Source organism: Lepus europaeus, chromosome 7, assembly GCF_033115175.1.
Source record: "Lepus europaeus isolate LE1 chromosome 7, mLepTim1.pri, whole genome shotgun sequence".
In the NCBI taxonomy this organism is placed as follows: Eukaryota; Metazoa; Chordata; class Mammalia; order Lagomorpha; family Leporidae; genus Lepus; species Lepus europaeus.
The window spans coordinates 56,869,704-56,889,455 of NC_084833.1; the positions used below are offsets into that span (position 1 = coordinate 56,869,704).

At 49.9% G+C, this 19,752-nt stretch overlaps 1 non-coding gene across 1 annotated transcript; it reads right to left on the reverse strand.

The window, feature by feature from the left end:
* Positions 1 to 11,216: 11,216 nt before the first annotated feature.
* LOC133764988 (small nucleolar RNA SNORA76) lies at positions 11,217 to 11,343 on the reverse strand. Its single transcript, XR_009866549.1, has one exon. It is a non-coding gene; the product is annotated as a small nucleolar RNA SNORA76 (small nucleolar RNA).
* Positions 11,344 to 19,752: the final 8,409 nt, after the last annotated feature.

Sequence of the window (19,752 nt, forward strand, 5' to 3'; positions counted from 1 at the left end):
TTTTTGTGTTGATTTTATATCTGGAAATTTTACCAAACTCTTTTATGAGTTCCAATAGTCTCTTGATGAAGTCTTTTGGTTCCTATATATATATATATATATATATATATATATATATATATATATATATATATAAAATCTTGTCATCTGCAAACAAGGATAGTTTGACTTCCTCCTTTCCAATTTGTATCCCTTTGATTTCTTTTTCTTGCCTAAAAGCTCTGGCTAAAACTCCCAGGATAATATTGAATAGCAGTAGTGAATGTGGGCATCCTTGTCTTGTTCCACATCTTAGTGGAAATGCTTCAAACTTTCCCCATTCAATATGATGCTGGCTGTGGTTTTGTCATATATTGCCTTGATTGTGTTGTGGAATGTTCCTTCTATATTCAGTCTGCTTAAGTTTTTTTTGTGTATATCATGCAAGGATGTTGTATTTTATCAAATGGTTTCTCTGCCTCTATTGAGATAATCATATGATTTTTATTCTCCAATTTGTTAATGTGATCTATCATGTTTATTGATTTGCATGTGTTGAACCATCCCTGCTTACCAGGGATAAATCCCACTTAATCCTGGTGAATGATCTTTCTGATGTGTTGTAGGATTTGATTAGCTAGTATTTTGTTGAGGATTTTTCCATCCATGTTCATCAGGGATATTGGTGTATAGTTCTCTTTCTCTGTTGTATATTTTTCTGGTTTAAGAATTAAGGTGACAATGGCTTCAAAGAAAGTTAAGAAGATTCACTCCCTTTCAGTTGTTTTAAAAAGTATGAGAAAAATTGGAATAAGTGCTTCCTTAAACTTCTGGTAGAAATCAGCAGTGACACTAGGAACTTATTCCTCTGATCTAATTGTTCAGTTCAATGCGTTTTCACAATGATCATACATAGCTGTGTCACGAGCACACAGACAGAGAAAAGGAGTATTATCAGCCCCCAGAAGTCCACAGTGCCCCCTTCCATGTACTCCTCTCCTGCTGGCCCATTAAACATGCTTTTCAGAGTAGGTGTTTTAAATTCCTTTCTACTTAAACCATTACTTGAAGAAGCCCATGTCTGCCTTGTTGTATTGACAAACTTAGCCCTGGGTACCCAGTTGGGGAAGCACAGACCCTCTTCTTGCCTGGTCTTCCCGATCTTTATGGAGTGAGAATGCACATTATTATTTTTGCCACCTGACAGTAAGGAACTGAAGTTCACAGAGATGTGTCTTGCCACAGCTCCTGAGCCTGTGAGTGGTGAATCATGGCTTTAAAACTCCTTCCAGGATCCTTATAACCATGTCAGTGGTAACATTCCCCAGGGGGCAGAGACTTGCTCACTTGGGTTGTCCCACCTGATGAAAGGCTTCCTTTTGAGATCATCAGGAACATCAGACTAGAGAGGTACAAGGGGAGTATATTGGACTTCAGCAATACTGACTTATGGAACCTGACCATAGGAATGAGGCAGTACTCCGGGCAGCCTGCGCTATATATGACTGTTGGCTTCCTAGGTCCATGACCACACACTCGTCTGTCCTGTTCCTGAAGTCAGGGGGAACAGGGCCTGACCTGGCTCTCTTGGTATGACTGTGTAACTTTGGGCAGGTCTCTTCTCCTCTATAATCTTCTAATTTTTTGAAAAAAAAAATAATAAACTGGAACAGGAGTGGACATTTGGCCTAGTGGTTAAGATGCCACAAGTCCTACATTGGAGTACCTGGATGGATTTGGGTCCCAGCTCCACTCCTGATTCCAGCTTCCTGCTAATACACTCCCCTGGAGGCAGCAGGTGATGGCTCAAGTAGTTGAGTCCTTGCCACCCATATGATAGACCTGGGTTGAATTCCAGATTCCTGAATTCAGCCTGGTCCATCCTTGGATGCTGTGTGTATTCAGTGAATGAACCAGCAGGTGGGAGCTTTATGTGTGTGTGTGTGTATTTGTATGCATGTGTGTGACTTCTGCCTGCCTGTCTTCCTCCCTCCTTCATTCTCTCTCCCTCTCAAATAAATAAATAATAAATTTAAAAAATTTTAACAAGAAACTGGAAGAAATTTCTCCAAAAGACCCAAAATGTGGCTTGTAGCCACAATGGCAGTCAGCACGAGTGCTCTGCCAGCTCTGGACGGTCCTGATGGGGTCACGTCAGTCACAGGAGGGTATGTAGGGCCAGGTCTGTGCAGGCTTGCTAGCCTCTTGGCTTGAGGTGGCCGTCTTAGTAACTCCAAGGACGGCTCTGATTTGCCAGTTCACTGGGATCCAAGAAAGGGTCTCTGGGCAGATTCTAGGATGTAGGAAGATCTGTGGAGGATCAGGCCAATTCTTACAAAATTCAGAGTGCTGAAGAAAGTGATTGTTCTGTCTCCTTTTCAAAAACAAGTCTGGGGGCTGGCACTGTGGCACTGTGGGTTAAAGCCCTGACCTGAGGCGCTGGCGTCCCACATGGGGCCGGTTTGAGACCCAGCTGCTCCACTTCCGATCCAGCTCTCTGCTATGGCCTGGGAAAGCAATAAAATATGGCTAAAGTCCTTGGGCCCCTGAACCCATGTGGGAGACCCAGAAGAAGCTTCTGGCTCCTGGCTTCAGATCGGCACAGCTCCAGCCGTTGCAGTCAATTGGGGAGTGAACCAGCAGATGGAAGACCCCTCTCTGTCACTCTCCTCTCTCTGTATAACTCTGATTTTCAAATAAATAAATACATCTTTTTTTAAAAAAAGGTCTGAACCTTGGAGAATAGGAGGTGTTGTGTAGGAGGGCTTGTGGACCCCTTGCTAAGAACCTTAATGCCAACTAGGCTGCATTAACTGAGTGTAACATCAGTTGGGAATGTGGCTGGTGATGGCTCACTCCTCTCTCTCCTGGCCAAACCTCCTCTGGGCTTTGGACTCTAACAGGAAGGCCAGTTAAGCAAAGGGGAGGGATCTCTTGTTAGAATAGAAGCATCTGCAGGAACTGAGCTTCTTTTCCAGTCTGGGAGCAGAGTGGTTGAACCTGGGATCTCTGGTGTCTGGCAGAGTTGGGTTTGGTGTCTGGCGCTATGACATTAATCATTGACCTCGCACATGTCTGTTCCTCAGAATTCCTACCTCACAGGGAAGGAAGGAAGAGTAAATGAGGAGATTCGTGAAAGGTATCTAGCTCCATGCGTGGCACTCAGTATTTCCTTGATTTATATTAGATACTGTTGTGATTTTGCCAGTGTTAGCTGAGTGACTGTCAGGGAGTATATTAATCTGTTTTCTGTGGCTACTACAAAATACCGATGGCTGGGTGATGTATAGAGCAAAGGGGTTCATTTAGCTCACTGTTTTGGAGACTGAAAATCTGAGAGCCAGTGGCCCCATCTTTATCCTCTGGTGGATGATGTCACCATAATGGGAATGCACGTGAAGGAGATCACACAGTGAGACAGGAAGCCAGAGAGATTCTGTGGCCAGGCTTGCTCCTTTCATAGCAACCAACTCTTTCATCACAAACAACAGAGGTCCCATGAGAACTATACTAATTCCTCCTGAGGGTGGCACCCCAGTGACCTAAACTCCTGCCATCAGGCCCCACCCCTTGAAGGGTCCATCACCTCAACACTGCCATGCGGAGACTAAGCTTCCAGCGCACTTGGAGGTCACACTTAAACTATACCCAAACCATGGCTTAGGAAGAGGGAGACTGGGGTGGGGGAACAGAGGGAGGAGCCTGTGGATGTCGATAAGGATGACTCTGCTCAACATTAAAGCTGCCTTAGTGGCTGTGGCCTTCCCACCCCAAGAGGTGTTCAAGTAGATGCTGAATGATCCTGCTCCCAAACTCCACAGATCACCACCAGTTTGTAGCTAGACATTTAATTGAAATTGCTGAAGTTATATGTAGTTGCCATATGCAACATGATGTTTTGGAATCCACATACATTGTAGAACACCTGACCCTCACTGATTAGCATAGGCATTGCCTCACATGTGTCCTTCTGCAACTTGAGTACTGGAGAGAGTGCTCATGGAATCCGTGTATCTGCTGGACTTGATTCCAACCCAGAGGAAAGGAAACTCCTGGATAGCATGGTCCCAGCCAGCATCTGTAGAGGAGGGTTCAAGAGTTCCTCCCCAACTCATCTGCCTGCTCCAAAAAACCCTCAGAATTCTTTCTGAGCACAAACAGCCGGATAGGGACAGGGAGTGAGGCAGGAAGAGGTGGCTTAATAAAAAATCCCAATAAAGCTGTGCAGCCCCTAGTGGCTAGGGGCATGTCCTGGGCACAAGCCTGCCTCAGGCCCACCCGTAGGGGGGGCCCTGGCTAATATTCCTGGAGCCTCTGCCTGCCCCTGGCTTCATTAACAATGCTGGAGGAGCCAAGAGGTGCAATGGGGCTCCCAGTGCTGCCTGACGATATTACCAAGCCGCCCGCCCCAGCCCCACCCCAGTGCAGCACCCGCCCCCATTCCCCAGACCCTCTGCAGAGGAATGGGATTGATTCAATCAGCCATTTGCCTGTGGGACCAACAGGGTCAACTTATTATGGGCAGATGCCAGCTCCAGGGAATCAGGCAGCCCTGGCATGAAATTTGGAGCAAAGACTTATTAGAGAGAAGCAGAGAGGGGCTGGGATGAGGATTCTGTTCCCCCAGAGTCACCAGACCCAAAGATAGGTTCTAGCTAGGGAAGGGTGGGGTGGGTGGAGGCAGTCACCCGGATGGAGCCCACAGTGAGTGTGCCCACCCCAGCTGGCCAGAACTCCTCCCCTAGCAATTCAGATCTGGCCTCCCTCTTTTGGGAGCTCTGGGTGGGACAAGCCCAAGCCTTGTTCCCTCTTTCTCCCTCCCACTGTAAAGCACAATGTGTTAAGGAGTTTGGGCTGAGAACTGCTAAGTCTGGCCAGTTTGAAGGCAGCCAGACAAAGGACTGGTGCAGGACTGCCCGGAGTGCTTGGGCGTTCAGCCGTCTGCAAAAGACAGGAGAAAGGAGTTGCGGACGCTGCAGTTCAGCTTAAAAAACAAACCTGTGAAACAGAGCCAGCCCCCGCCGCTCCCCGCTCCTCGTCCTCCAGCATCAGCAGGAGGGGCTGGAAACATTTGTTCCGGGAGAGGGTGGGGGGAAAAAAACCCTAAGTGCTTCTGCTTCCTTTTTTTTGCCAAATCATGCAGAAGATGCTGGCAGCTGCAAAGATTCAATTATGCACAATGCGAAAAATCATTTACAAAAATAATGGCACTCGAAAAAAATGGCCTCTCCAGAAATGGCGTGGAACAATAAATCCGTTAATTAGCTAATTAATATTCAATTGGGGTCAGTGGGCTTAATAGAACCTTTCTTGGAGACCCAAGAAATTCTAAACTGCCGCGAGGCGCCTGCCCACCGCCATTATCTCAGGCAAGCAGGCTGTTATCGGGCTGCCAGCTGTCCCTGAACAATGCGGGGCCCTTATCAGCTGGGGCAGCAGCCCTGGCCGCACGCTCTGGCTGCCTCCACCCAGAGGAGCACACAGCCTCTTGGTAATTGATATATGGTGCAGCTTTGTCTGGGGCTGTTTGCTCTGCTGGTATTTAAGGCAGCGCGGGCCCCCTGATTGATTGCCATTGGCCAAATTTCTGCCGTCAGTGACAACCTGTCAGTGAGGGACCAGCCAATGGCAATGGCCAGCACTGGTGATGGCCCAGCCATCTGGGCCAGGCCAGAGGCCCAGCCTGCAGCCACATGGCCTGCTCGAGGTCAGCTTGGGCTTTGCTGCCTTCCTGTGGTGGGCACCCGAGCCTTCACAGACTTGGGCATTTGGGTGGGTAGCCAGCATTCCCTGCTCTGCCAGGCACTCGGTCCAGTCTTTCTCTGGGGAAAGTATGGTCTGTGGACTGGCAGCATCTGTCGCAAGGGAGCTTGTTAGAAGCAAATCCCCAGGCCTCTCTCAGGCCTTCTGAATCTGAATCTCTGGGGAGGGGACCCAGGAGTCTCTGTTTTATCAAACTTTCTGGAAAACTCTGATGCCTGCTGAAGTTTAAGAAGCAGTTGACACCATCAAGCTCCTTACCCTTGACTGTGCCTTAGAATTAGCTGGGTGGGGGAGAGTTAAATATGCAAATTCTGGGGACCTGTGGGAAAAGGTCACTTTCCCTCTGCCACTGAGTGTGTGCCCTCAATCTGGTGGGCACAAGGCACTCTGAGCACACTGGGATCTGCCAGCACAGAGCCAGGAAAGCAAGCTTCCATGGTCATACCTGTGGCAGTCCTGTCTAGGGTGAAACCAGGGTGCCCATGTCCAGCAATGTAGACAGGCTCTGACTGTGTGTGGCTACTTCAAAAATTGTATGGAAACATGGAATTAAAAATTTATTTTGGTGCAAAAAAATGTTGAAATCCATGCATGGTTTTTTCGTAGTAGACACTCTTGTGAACTTTTGAAATCAGAATGCTTCGTACAGTCCTCCGGACAATATTTTCAATAGAAATGTTGTTCCTCGTTGCAGGGTGGGGGATGGTCCCCAGGCTAGTCCCCAGATACTGTGAGACAAGTTGCAGAGCTGGGTGTTGGCACACCTGCTCTGCCAGAGGGCCAGTACAATGGGGAAGGGAGGAGGAGGAGGAAGAAGATAGAAGGATTTATTCCCTTAGGAGGGCTTAAGGCATAAAGTCAGGCTGCAGCTCCTTTTTGAGTGGTTAGCATTTCTCCCGTGCACTCTGTTCCCACCCTGCTGCGTTGTCTCCTTTCTCCCTGGTGCCCCACTCTCCATCATTGCACCCCTCCAGGTCAGCTCTCTCAGGTGGGACTCAATCTCACAGCTCTGCCTCCTCCTACCCAGGCCCACATGTTTGGAGCTGCAGGTGCTCAGGGAGTAGCTTGGTCTTGTCTCTGCATGAGGCTTCACTGAGGGAAGGCTGGAGTGAGATCTGAATGAGCCTGTTCATACCCCATCTCCTCTCAGGGACTGTATGGGAGCTAGTCACGCAACAGGAACAGTGAGATCATAGCGTAAGGGGCAAACCCAGCCTCACTCACTGATACACACAGTGCAGGAGGACTCTGTAGATGGTAGAGCTTGGTGAAGGGGAAATCGGGGCCATGCTGCTCCTAGAGCTAGGGCCATACAAGGTCTGGTCATCAGCTGGTGATAGGACTTCAGCTACAGGGACTGGGAGGATGAGGGAGCCTGCAGGTAGGACAAAGCTAGCTTGAGCAAAGGACAGCTCTAAGCTTAGGAAGATGATTATACATGACCTGGCAAGGCCTTGAAAGAAGTTAGGACAAATTTGTGAGTCCTGGAGTCCAAGGCAAGGACCAGAAGTGACACTGGGTGAGACTAAAGTGAGGGACTGGAGCTACTGAAGTTCTTCCTGTCCTGGGCCACCTCCCAAGGGCAGGTGATGGAGCTGGTGGGTTCCTTTGTCCCTCATGTGAATCAGCTGCAAAGGCTGGACTTACTGCTCTTTTTGGGCCTCTGACTCCTCTAGGAACAGGTGCCTTCAGGGCCTCAGTCCCAGCATGGGAGGACCAGGTCGAGGGGAGGCTCAATCACCTATTCAGACTGCCATGGGTGGTCTGAGTCACCAGCCATCAGCATGGGAAGGAGCATAGTTGATGCTTGGGGTCTCAGCCAAATGATCCTTTCATCTGGGGTATCACAAGGCATTTGAGAAATATAAAAGGCAAGTATCAAACATCCATCTCTCTGCTAGGTTAAACTCTAATGAGAAAAAATAACCTTCTGTTAAGTCAGAAAACCATTGACTTGAGAACCCATAGGGTTAGCTCAGGCCATAACCTACATGTGAGCAATTAACTTCTAAAGCTTTCCAGATACCACAGACATTCCTTTCTTTCTTCCACATATGCTCACACATTTGACTTGAACTTCATGGGGCTCCTTGATCCCTTGCTGAGAACTTGGGTTTGGCCCTTCTCATTGAATCTTGGAACTAGAGGCCAAAGCTCCTCTCATCTAGGCTAACCTCCTGCCCTTTGAGGAGTGAATGTGTGATCCTTAACTGTGGGTACTGCCCTATGCAAGCCCATACAAGAGTATGATAGCCCAGTCTTCCTTTCCCAGGTCAAATCTATTCTGGCTTCTGTTTGCTGGCCCCAGGAGAGTCTCCTAAAGACTGCTGTTTGTGAGCAAGAAGGAGAGGCAGCAATGGAACACAGTCAGTGTGCAAGGGAGACACCAGGGGACTTGGAGACAGGCTTAGGATAGAAGCAGAGAAAGACTTCAAGAGAACTGGTTGGCTTGTGTGAGAGTGAGAGATCCTGATCTGGGCCTCTCCTTTGGCTGTCACAGGGACTTCTTATGTCTACCATGACCATTTCCAGGATGTCAGTGGAGGCTGGCTGATACCCTGCTGATTTTTCAGACTGAATCTCACTTCTGTCTCTGGTACCCTGTGATTCCAAAGTGAGATCATCCTTGAGCAGGCTGAGTGCTAAGCTTGTGCTCAGTTCCCTTTGCTAGTTATCCTCCGAACCCTCAGGCCAGTGTCTGCCCCAGTCTTATAGATGGGGAGACTGAGGCTGGGGGTGCAATGACTGCCCAAGTCCACACTGTGCACCTTGAGTCAGGAGCTGTGCTCCTCTCTCTCTTCCTCATCGCGCTCTGCTGACTGCCCAGCCCCTTACTCCCCTCACTGAACTGTCTGCATCATGGGGCGTCAGCCCTACCACCAGGGGAGAGAAAGTTTCTGCTTACCTGAAAACAATCCATGGGAGCAGGCGGCCCGAGTGCGCCTGCGGAGTTTGGAGCTCCTTCAACTTCACGACTAATTGCAGAGAGGCAGTGGGCGGGCTCTTGGCAAGCGATTAGCTGTCCCACTGCATGAATAATTTGCATAGAAAATGCTTTATTTTGGCAATCTATTAAAGGGCCCACAGTGCTGTGGCTTATCTCGGTCTCACAGCAAGGAGAAGGCTTGGCTATCTCGTTAAGTTCTGTTGATGCATAACAATTTGAAATGGGCACAAGCTAGTATGACATTTAAAGATGCCTTCACTTAATTATATTACACAAACATGGGGTTGTTTATCCTTGGGAATAAAGTCTTTTTGAAGTCAAAGTTGGCATGTGCATAAAGGAGGGCATTTTAACTGATTTTTCAAGAGGGGGCTTGCTCACTTCACACTTGGGGGGCTGCACTCCCCCCGGGCCTAGTGACATAGAGGGTTCTACAGCTCAGACGCAGACGCTGAGATTGGGTCTTTAGTTCTTCTTCTTTGGGGGTGGCCTACAGTTTGGCACTTAATACAATATTGTGGAAAGCAAAGCTTATTAGAGCAAGGAAAAGAGACTTGCTGTGTGACCTTGGGTGATCCCCTCCCTTCCTCTGGACCTGCACTGCCTCCTGTGCAACACGTGGTGTGGGGCCATCCTGCTCTAAAGCAATGACTGGCAAACCACAGTGTGTTTTTGCTTTCTCTTTGCCGCGCCCTGCATCAACTCTATCATGAGAAAAACAGCTCCTTTGTTAAAAGGCAGAGAGGGACCCCATCATACTCTGAGGACTGGAAACCTGCTGGAGGGGAAAGGTGGGGAAAACTAGGTGGAGGCTGGCAGCTGCAGCAGGTGTTGGTGCATTTTTGTTCTGCCAAGTCAGAAGGCCCCTGGAGACGACAGAGCCAGCAGCCTTGCCTTCTTTCCTCAAAAACTAGGAGTTGAGTCCCGACTAGAGGAAATGCAAGGGGAGCCCCAGGCCCCCGAGAGGCTCCATGGAGCTCTGAGAAGGCCTTCCTTGCAGGTGCTTGTGGAAAGGTTGGCACCTAAGGGCGCTAGAGTAGAGACCAGTGCTGCCACGGAGGAGCTGCCATGGGAGGAGGGCATAGGCTCAGGTGGGCTGGTTTCTGGCAGGGCACAGCTATGCTCCCTCCTGTGAGGGCGCTGCCCAAGGAGACCCTGCAACAGAAGCTACAGTGTGCAGGAGGGCTTTGTCCAGCACTCTGCCTTCCAGTCTCTGTGCCTCTCCTGAGTTCAGGCTTTCTGGAAAACAGTTTCATCCCACTTCCCACTCCCTTCCTGTTCCTCCAGGACCGAGGACTGCACGCTCCTTTACTTGGAGACAACACACTCCGTGCCTGCCTCTTCCTGCCACCTAAAAAAGTGTCTATATATTGGGGATTAATGGACATAGTATCTCTTATTAAGAACAGACACAATTCCCGTCCCATTATGATTTCTTATAAATAAAACTCTCCATTAATATCATTGAAAGAATATGAATTAGCATTAATAGTTAACTTTATATTTAAATGATATGAATGAGACCTCTTTGATTAAGGCCTAAAATGATGTGAACTCCTAGACACAATTAAGTAGCTCTTTGGCTAGTCTTTACCTGGTGTCCATCACTGCCTACTGTAGCATGATTTTCCCTTGGTCTTGATAAAACTAATCCACTGAATATGTAAACTCTGAGAATGTCTTCCTGGTGGTGCTAGAAAGAGCCTCCTAACCTACCTTAGCTCTAGACAAGCAGTCAAGGGGAGAAACCATACTGTTACACTTGCATCATTTAATACTAAGAAGCAAAGGTGTTACTTATGGAGCAGTTAGTTCCTCACAGGCGCTGTGCTAAGTATTTGACATTGATGCCTTTGTGGCTCAAACATGGCAAAGTCCAAGTGGTGGCAATTTCCTATGGCTCAGCCCATACTTCATTTAATCCCTACCATACCCTTACCATTCTTATTACTGCTGTGTCCATGTTACAAACTATGGAGAAATAAAATAAATTCCCCAATTACAGAGCAAGTAAGTGGAGTCAGGGTGCCATCCTTTGTAGACCAAGCTCTCTGATTTAATAGGTACCCAGCCCTGACACTTTACCTTTTGCCAACATGCACCCTTAGGCACTTCACATGTTTTGTGTACATGGTTAAATTGAACCTGCTACATATTATGTGCTCAATTAATGTCTGGTAAATAAATGGATACAAGATTGACTTCGGGGTGCCTGAGGCTCTGACCGTTGTACAGAACAGGCTGACTGGATACTGCTGAGCCGGGGCCGAGGCTCCTCATATTCACTCCTCCAGCATGACCTCCTCACACTAGCTGCATTTCCAGAGACCAATATGGGGGGCCAGGAATGGCTGGAGGAGTGGAGGGAGGGAGCAAGATAGATCCAGGGGCTGCATGGCTGTCGAGGCAGAGCACTAGGAAGGATGGCCATTTGGAGGAGCAGAAGAAGGGAGAACAAGAAGAATTGTCCTGCCATGAGCCACTATGTCCCTCCCGCCCCCCAACCCCCTGGCCCCGCCTGGGGCCACAGTGTCACTCACAATTAAAAAGGCAGCCAGCCCGTGAGCTGCGGGTGGCCCAGCTATGTGCGAGCCCCTGCTGCAGCCTGACTCCTGGCGCCACGCGTAGGGGCAAAGGGGGCTCAAAGGCAGCACGTCTAGCTGCTGTTGACTGTTGTTAGGTTGGGAGAGGGAGCACCTTCCTGCAACTGGATTGCCCCACCTCCATGCATTCCAGCTGCAAGCAGGCTGGAAATGTCCACTAACATCAGAGAGTGCTTGTGACGCCTTCATCGCTTGATGAGCACTTGGAGTCTTCTGAGCCCCATGTCTGTTCTCTGTGCTCAGATCAAATTTGCCTTCTCATAGCCACCTAAGGCTACAGATTCTTCTCTTCCCCTCACAGTGCCTTGTGGTGGTACCTACGGAACTGAGATTGGGCACTCTCAAAAATATTTATTTATTTGAAGGGCCAAGTTATGGAGAGAGATGCAGGGAGACAGAAGGAAAGAGATCTACCATCTGCTTGTTCACGGCCCCAAATGACTGCAGTGGTTGGGGCTGGCCTGAAGCCAGGAGCTAAGAACTCCATCCAGATCTCTCACATTGGTGGTTGGGGTCCAAATACTTGGGCCATCATTTTCTGCTCTCCCAGACACATTAGCAGGGAGCTGGGTCAGAAGTAGAATAGCTGGGACTCTAACCAGTGCTGGGATATGGGATGCCAGTGCTGCAGGTAGTGGCTTGACCTACTGTAGCACAATGCCAGCCCTGGTTGGGCATTCTTAGTGTCTGGCCGTAGAAGGAAGGAAAGGCACATAGGCATTCGTGGCTGTTCCAGAGATGGGGAACCCTATGATCCCATTCATGATAGGAGTCAGTGGGTGGACTGTCATTGATATGTTTATTAATTTTTGACCAAACATATCTAAGAAATTGAAAACTATAACATGACACACAGGTGCACAATAATTGAATCATTTCTGATAACAGGAAAGATGTCAGTAGCATAATTGCTGCCTTCAGCCTTTCAGTCTTGAGTGGTATTTCCAAAAAGGAGTGGTTGATTAGCAGAGGTGGACCCCGAACCTCTGCCTCACTGTTCACAGCAGTGCTAACCGTCTGTGTTGAAGGGGGTCCTGGGGAGGCACTTGGTGAAACCGGAAACCTGGGATCCCAGAGGCTGAGCAGATGGGTACAGAACAAGGAACTGCTGGTCCCTGGAAAACAGCAGGTAAGGGAGAGCTGTGCTTTCCTTGGGCCTGAAACCTCAGATCTGGGTCACTTCTGAGGACCTTCTGGAGAAGGAAATTCAGTGCCAGTCAATGACTTACCCAGCATCCCTGTGATGCCTTGCTGGACCTGCTGAGAAGAACCTCCCACATGCTTGATCCTTGAAGTGCTTGGACATGTTCTTGGTTAAAATCTTTTTTAAAGATTTATTTATTTATTTGAAAGCCAGAGTTACAGAGAAGCAGAGCAAGTGAGTGAGCTAGAGAGAGAGAGAGAGAGAGAGAGGTCTTCCATCCTCTGGTTCACTCCTCAGATGGCTGTAATGACTGGAGCTAGGCCTATCTGAAGCCAGGAGCCATAGAGCCTCTTCTGGGTCTCCCATGCATCCCAGGCCATAGCAAATATCTGGATCAGAAGTGGAGTAACCAAGACTCAAACCCATGCCCATATGGGATGCCAGCACTGCAAGTGGAGGCTTTACCTGCTACGCCACAGTGCCAGCCCTGGTTAAAATCTTTTTTTAAAAATATTTTTTATTTGAAAGGCAGAGTTACACAGAGAGAGGAAAACAGAGGGAGACACACAAACACAGCACAACACACACACACACACACAGAATCTTCCATCTTCTGGTTCACTCTCCAAATGGCCACAACAACCAGGGTGGGTCAGACGGAAGCCAGGAGCCAGGAGCCTCTTCTGGTCTCACATGTGGGTGCAGGGGCCCAAGCACTTGAGCCATCTTCTGCTGCTTTCCCAGGTGCATTAGCAGGGAGCTGGATCTGAAGTGGAGCAGCCGGGACTCAAACTGGCACCTGTATGGAGTGCCAGCATAGCTGCGGTGCTTTTCCCATTGTGCCTCAGTGCCGGCCCCAGTTAAAATCTTATCTCTGATGCCACACTTGGTATCATCTCACAGTCCAACCCCCCATGCACCATGTTTGATGGTCTCTTTCAATTCATCAGCCCATTTGATCTTGCAGTAACTCACAAGGGCAGAGATAATTATCCCCAGAGGAAACTGAAGTTAGGTGACATTCTTAAGCTCACCCAACAAGTCAGTGATGATGAAGGAACCGGCATACCAATGTTTAATTTCTACCTCAGAATTCTTCCAATAAAAGCACACCCCTGCCAGGGACGGGGTAGGAGGAAAGGAGAGCTCTGGCTGTGCCATGATTGATCCAGTTTGATAGCAAGAGGTAAACTCATCTGACCTTTGGGACCTGCTCAGAGAGCATGATTTTCTTGAAGCCTAGGTGTGAAACAGACTGATCTGGATATAAGAAAGCAACAAAGGGGCAGTTCGTCTTCCAGACATGCCCAGAGTTATTTATCATTCATTCATTCAGTATTAACTGAGATCCTACTGTGCTGTCACAGTCCCCGCATTTGCTCTCTTCTTCCTCCCACCCTCAATATAGCCCCTGCAACCCAGAAAACAAAGGCAGGACTGGGGAACCATGCACGGCTCAGTGCAAGTGTCAAGGAGAGGGATGGGCCAAAGGAAAGGTGGAGCCCCATCTACTTCCTCCATTCCTGGGAACGTCCTCATTTCCGTTAGGAGAATGCAGGGGAGCCTGGTCTCAACTATCCATGCAGGGAGTTGGTGGCCCCCGTTAGACCCATATGGCACTCAAAGGCCTGGCGGGATCAGCTGGACATCCTAGCACTGCTTAAAGAAGTCTCCTAGATCTGCTCTTCCCTTTGCCTTCCTCATTCTTCCCTGCGAGCTCGTTTCCTATGATCAACTCTCGCTCCATGCCTCAAACTCTGATCGTGCCCTTACCTTTTGGATGTCAAATTCTGGGTGTTCCTAGTGCCTGAAAATTGACTTTTCCTCAAACGGGATCAAATTTGGCTTACCCCTGTTTTGCCTTAGATAGGCATGGCCCAGACCTTCATGTCAACCATGTGGCTGTGTCTCTGAAGGCCAGACCTAAGCAGACAGTGGGTGTGGGTGTAACTTCCAAGGGGCTCACCTGGGAGGGGAAGGGAAAGCTGCAGTTTGAGGACTATTCAGTCAGTCCAACAGTGCAGGAGAGGCTGCAGTTTGTTATTGATAGAGAAGAACATCAAAGGTGGTTCCATGTGAAGGTTTCTATTCCTTGGACTTTTTCTTTAATATTTTATTTATCTGTTTGAAAGGTAGAGTTATAGAAGAGAGGAGAGACAGAGAGGAAGGTCTTCCATCTGCTGATTCACTCCCCAAACGGCCACAACAGCTAGGGATAGGCTATGCTGAAACCAGGAGTCAGGAGCTTCATCAGGGCCTCCCACATGGGTGCAGGGGCCGAAGCACTTGGGCTGTCTTCCGTTGCTTTCCCAGGCCATTAGCAGAGAGCTAGGTTGGAGGAGGGGCTGCTGAGACATGAACCGGCACCCAAGTGAGATGCTAGTGCTGCAGGCGGAGGCTTTACCCACTATACCACAATGCCGGGCCCTGGATTGTTTCTTATGACTTTAATAATAATAATACTATTAATAATAATAATAATAATACAAAAGATACATTGTGCTAATTCTGATGCTGTGATGCTGGCCAAAATAGGTCTGTATGTTTCCCACATGCTTTTGTGGAGCCTTAAGCTAGCATGTGAACAGGTCCAGGCTAGCTTCCTGATGAGAGACAGGTACACTGTTGCCCCCCTGCTGTCAACTGATAACCAGCCAACTTCCCGAAGCAGAACTGTGAACTCTTGGATGACGCCGTCCTGGATCATCCTGCCCCCAGCTGAGCTTCCAGGTGAAGGCAGACACATGAAGAAGCTTAGCTTAAATCAACCAAACCAGACTCAAAATAACAGAACCACCCAGCCGGTCTGTGGACTCATAAATGTCATTTTAAGCTACTGATTTGGGGGAGGGTTTGCTTGGCAGCAAAATCTAGCAGATACAGGGTGAAATGAAGAGATGGGAGATGTGTTGTGTTAGGCAATGAGAGGATTGCATGCTAACTGTAGTGTCTGACATGTCGCAGAGCCCCTTCTGTCAAAGGCACCCCATTACCCCTCCCTCTAGGTTGATGCAGCCCCACACAGAGGTGCTTGACTTTTCAGGGAGCACGGATGAGACACAGTCCCTGCCTTCCGCCTCAGTGGAGCCCCCTCGTGCAGGCATAAATTGCTCAATTGCAAGCAGCTTGCTTGCACCAGGAAAGAGTCCTTTTAAGCCAGTAAGTGCTGTACTATGCTGCTTCCCACCACTGCTAATTGAACGAGAACTTGGTATCTGACCAGGAGAAGGCAAATCATACCCTTGTATTTGGTAATTGGGATTATAAAACATGGCGAGTAGCACTGAATCACAAAACAAGGTAAAAAAATAACCTAGAAAGGTCTTGCAGTAGAATATGGGGTCATGGATCTTGAGGGCCGTGGCGAGCTGGAGTTGAGAGAATGTGAGTAAAAGGGCCCTGGACACAGCACGTGGAGGGTTGAGGTAAGGCAGTGGAAGCTGGTGGGGAGGAGCTGATACAAGGGGCATGGCTGTTGTTTTAAGGACAGATAATTGCAGAAGGAGTGTGAGCACCTGCCCAGAGGCCTTCTGGCCATCAGGGGTCTGTTACCAGCTTCCTCCTTGGCTCTCAAAACCCCATGTGAATGCAGTGGAGGATGGCCCAAATTCTTGGGCCCTGCACCCATGTAGGAGACCCAAGAGAAGCTCCTGGCTCCTGGCTTCAGATAAGCCCAGCTCCAGTCACTGTGGCCATTTGGGGAATGAACCAGCAGATAGAAAACATCTGGCTCTATCTCTCACTCTGTCTGTAATTCTGCCTCTCAAATAAATAAATCAATCTAAAAAAAAAGACCCCATATAATTTGGATCTTGTCCTCGGGTTACTGAAAAACTGGGACTTCCTGCATCTCTGCCTCCCTTCCCTGGGTTGACCGCACACCAGAGACCCCTTGGTAAACCAGAAGCTTATTGCCAAGACCTGAGGCCTCGAATCTTATCTTCCACAGTCCCCACTCCCTATCCAGGTCTTGGTAGGACAGACCCAGGAGGAATGGTTACCAGGGTCATCATGTTGCAGGGCTAGAGGGCAAAGGGAAATGTGCCATCAGGAGGCAGCCGGAACACCAACTCCAAACTCCACTGTCCCTACTGTCCTGCTCACAGTGTCCCACATCCCAACCCTGGAACATACTCTTCCATCTCTCAGTGTAGACTCATCTTGGAAGCTGCTGTCAACTCCAAAGGCCTCTGTCTCATCTCAGGAAGGCGTCTCTATCTTACCAGGCCCCTGCTGACTTCACTTTGTAGGGCCCAGAGTCTCAGGGCTGGAGGACCCTTTAGAGGCCATGTTGTCCCACTTGTAAATGAGGAAAGAGGCTCAGAAAGCAAGGTGCCCGAGTCATAGAGGCTGACCCAAGAGGGAGACAGGAACAATGAGAATTGGAACCCTATCTCTTCTTCCTATTTGAAAAGGTCCCTAACCAGAGGAGAGGCTCCACTGGGAGCCTAGTCAGTGCAATATGGGCTGTATTTGTTAAATCATTCGTTCAACTTTTTTTTTTTTTATCACTCATTGTATGCCAAGCCCTGTACTTAACAGATCTTCACTGCGATCCACTCAAATAATATAATCTTCAACCTTCTCTCTGGATCAACACAGCCTAAGCCCAGGGCCTGGAGCCCAGAGACCAGCTCAGAGCCAAGCCAGATACCACAAGATGCCAGTGTCCCTAGATGATGACTTCTATAGAACGTTCTTCTTCCTGCCCTGGCTGTGCAGGTGGAAGGCTGTCCTTCGTGCTCAGCTGTTTGCTAAAGGCTTGCCCTCAGCAGGCGTCAGACCTGCGCTGGAATAAGGGATCTGAGCCCAGCCTCGCCTTGACCTCCATCCCCTAGTGTGCCACCTTTCCTGTCCCTTCCTCTGAGAAAATTTATCAGGCAACGTCCACCAAGAGTGGAGCAGCTTCCACCTGCTGGGGGCTCATTCCATGCTGCCACTGCTTTATGAGGCAGGTGCTACTAAAATCTCATTTTAGAGCAGAGAGAACTGGGCTCACAGAAGAAATCGTTTCGCTCCACTGCACACAGTCAGTCACTGGCAGGGTGGAGACTAGAAGCTGTGCCTGACTGCATGGCCCAGACTCTGCGCTGCTGCTAAAGGGGGAGGGGTGTATGTGTGTGGGGTAGGGCAGAGGAGCAGCGGCTGGGCACAGTGCTGAGGCAAGCAGATGTTCAGTTGTCTCTGCTTGGGCCAGGATGGGGTCCTGCCTGGGGCTTCTCCCTGTGTTAAGTAGTACCAGAGATTCCACCCAGCTTGGCTTCCTGAGCCCCAGAGCAGGAGGGGGCTGCTGTGTGTCAGTGAGAGCTCGCAGTTCAGGCCTTGGGGCAGTGAGTGGACAGCAAGCACTGGGCTGTCTGCTTTTTGGGCTCCGTTCTCCAGGGCACCGTGGTGGACACAGGGAGTTGTGCCTGGGGAAAGGGAACGAGTCCGTGAGGCTGAGCACTAGTGGCTCCAGCATGAGGCTCAGGGCTCACAGCACCTACCCTGGCTGCTGGCTCCAGGACATGGAAGGGATGTAAGAGAGCTACCTGGACACAGTTTGCCCTGAGATTTGGGGAAAACACTGTAGGCACAGAGCTGGCCATCATGCTGAGGGCTTCCCAGCATGTATGTTGAGGTTGGGGGAAGAAGTTTCTTTCATTCTCAACACACTTACCAAGCCCCACAGCCACGTGCTGGGTGGGCCAGGATGCAAGGGAGAGAGGACTTGCCACCCTCGGCCTCAGCACCCCTGGACAAGCTGATGCAGCGGCAGGTGATTTTTCAGCGGGGTATAGAGTGGTCCACCTCTTTGACAGGGCAGTAGTTCCCCTCCTGTTTAGCCTGGGAAATCCTCTGCTGGTCAACCTTGGTTCCCATACGCACACTGCCATCTGCTGGGAGGATGGAGGAGCCGGCCAGAGGCTGCCCTGAGTTAGGGCCAAAGGCAGAAGTCAGGCTCCTGGGAAAACCTCTCTCCTGCTAGTCCCAAACGGAAGAGGCCCCAGCTTCATTCCTTCCCTGCTTGCCTGCTTGCCCTCTCCTACTCCCATCTTAAGTGTTTGTTCACAGACGGCAGATTCGGTCCCCAAGAAGAGACACAGGCACACAGCAAGGCCTACCTCACAGTTGTTGAGGGCTGCAGCAGGCAGGCTTGGGGCATGTGGCCCTCGGAGCAGATGATGGTTGTGCTGTCTGTCATGCGTGGGCCAGGGGAGAGGGGATCACATGTCTGACCTGTTGGAGGCCTGGAGGGGAAGCCACATGACTGTGTTGCCCCCAGTCTGCCCAAGAGTTGCGCGTCTAGAAAACCAGGCCCCATGCAGAGCTTCACTGAAGCTAGTGGGGGTGGAAGGCGAAGGGGTTGCTCCTGCTAGCAAACTGGGAGTAACTCAGAGCAGAGCATCAGAAGGGGGAGAGTCCCCTGAGACCTCCCAGTAGCACTCCCACTTTATGGATGAGAAAACTGAGGCACAGAGCTGGGGTACATTACAGTGACTCTCCTGCTAAGAGGTACTGTGAAAGCACATTCCCAAGGACTAAGAGTCTAGCCCTTTCCTGTGTAGATGGAGTCTACAACCAAGGCCTGGAGGGTGATGAGAGGTGGGGGCGGGGTGGGGGGTGATGCTGGACTCCTTGGGGCTCCAATGCTAGGATCTGTCCTGTGCTTTTCCTGTGCCCCAGACTGCCCAGCATGAAGAGGCCGGCTCCTAATGTACAACGTGCTGAAGCCAGGGGCTGTGGGGATGGTGGGTGGGCAGGGAAGATACTCAGCCTCTTGTGAGGGGGAGCTGAGGCTGGCTTCCATGCCACTTCTCTTGCTGCGCAGAGCAGGGCCAAGGTAGGAGGCTTATGTATCCTGTGCTTTTATTTACTCATCTTTTATTCATTCACAGCCTGTCAGTGTATATTGTTTACATTATAAATCATATGTATTCCCACACTCCCTCTTAAGGAAAAGGCCCAAGAATACAGATTGTTCTGCAGCTGGGAAAACAATGGTGGCGGCAGCAGCGCTATGTCTCCATCCTCCCTTTGGCTCCCTGGTGGGCTGCAGGAGGGCTCTCACGGTGCCAAGTTGAGGGCTGAGACCACCTAGAACCGCCCCCACCCACCCACCATCCACTCAGAGCAGCATATGCAGCTGACCTGTGTGAGCAGGGAAACCTGAGGGTGGTGTGTTCCCTTCATTCCCTTCCTGAGCTGGCTGGGTAGGGCTGGATTGGGGCCCCAGGTGCCTGAAACCACCTGAATCCAAGCTGGCCTATAGCAAATCCTCCAGTCAGGAGCCAGGGAGATGGAATGCAAAGGCGACCACAGGAGAGGCAGATTTG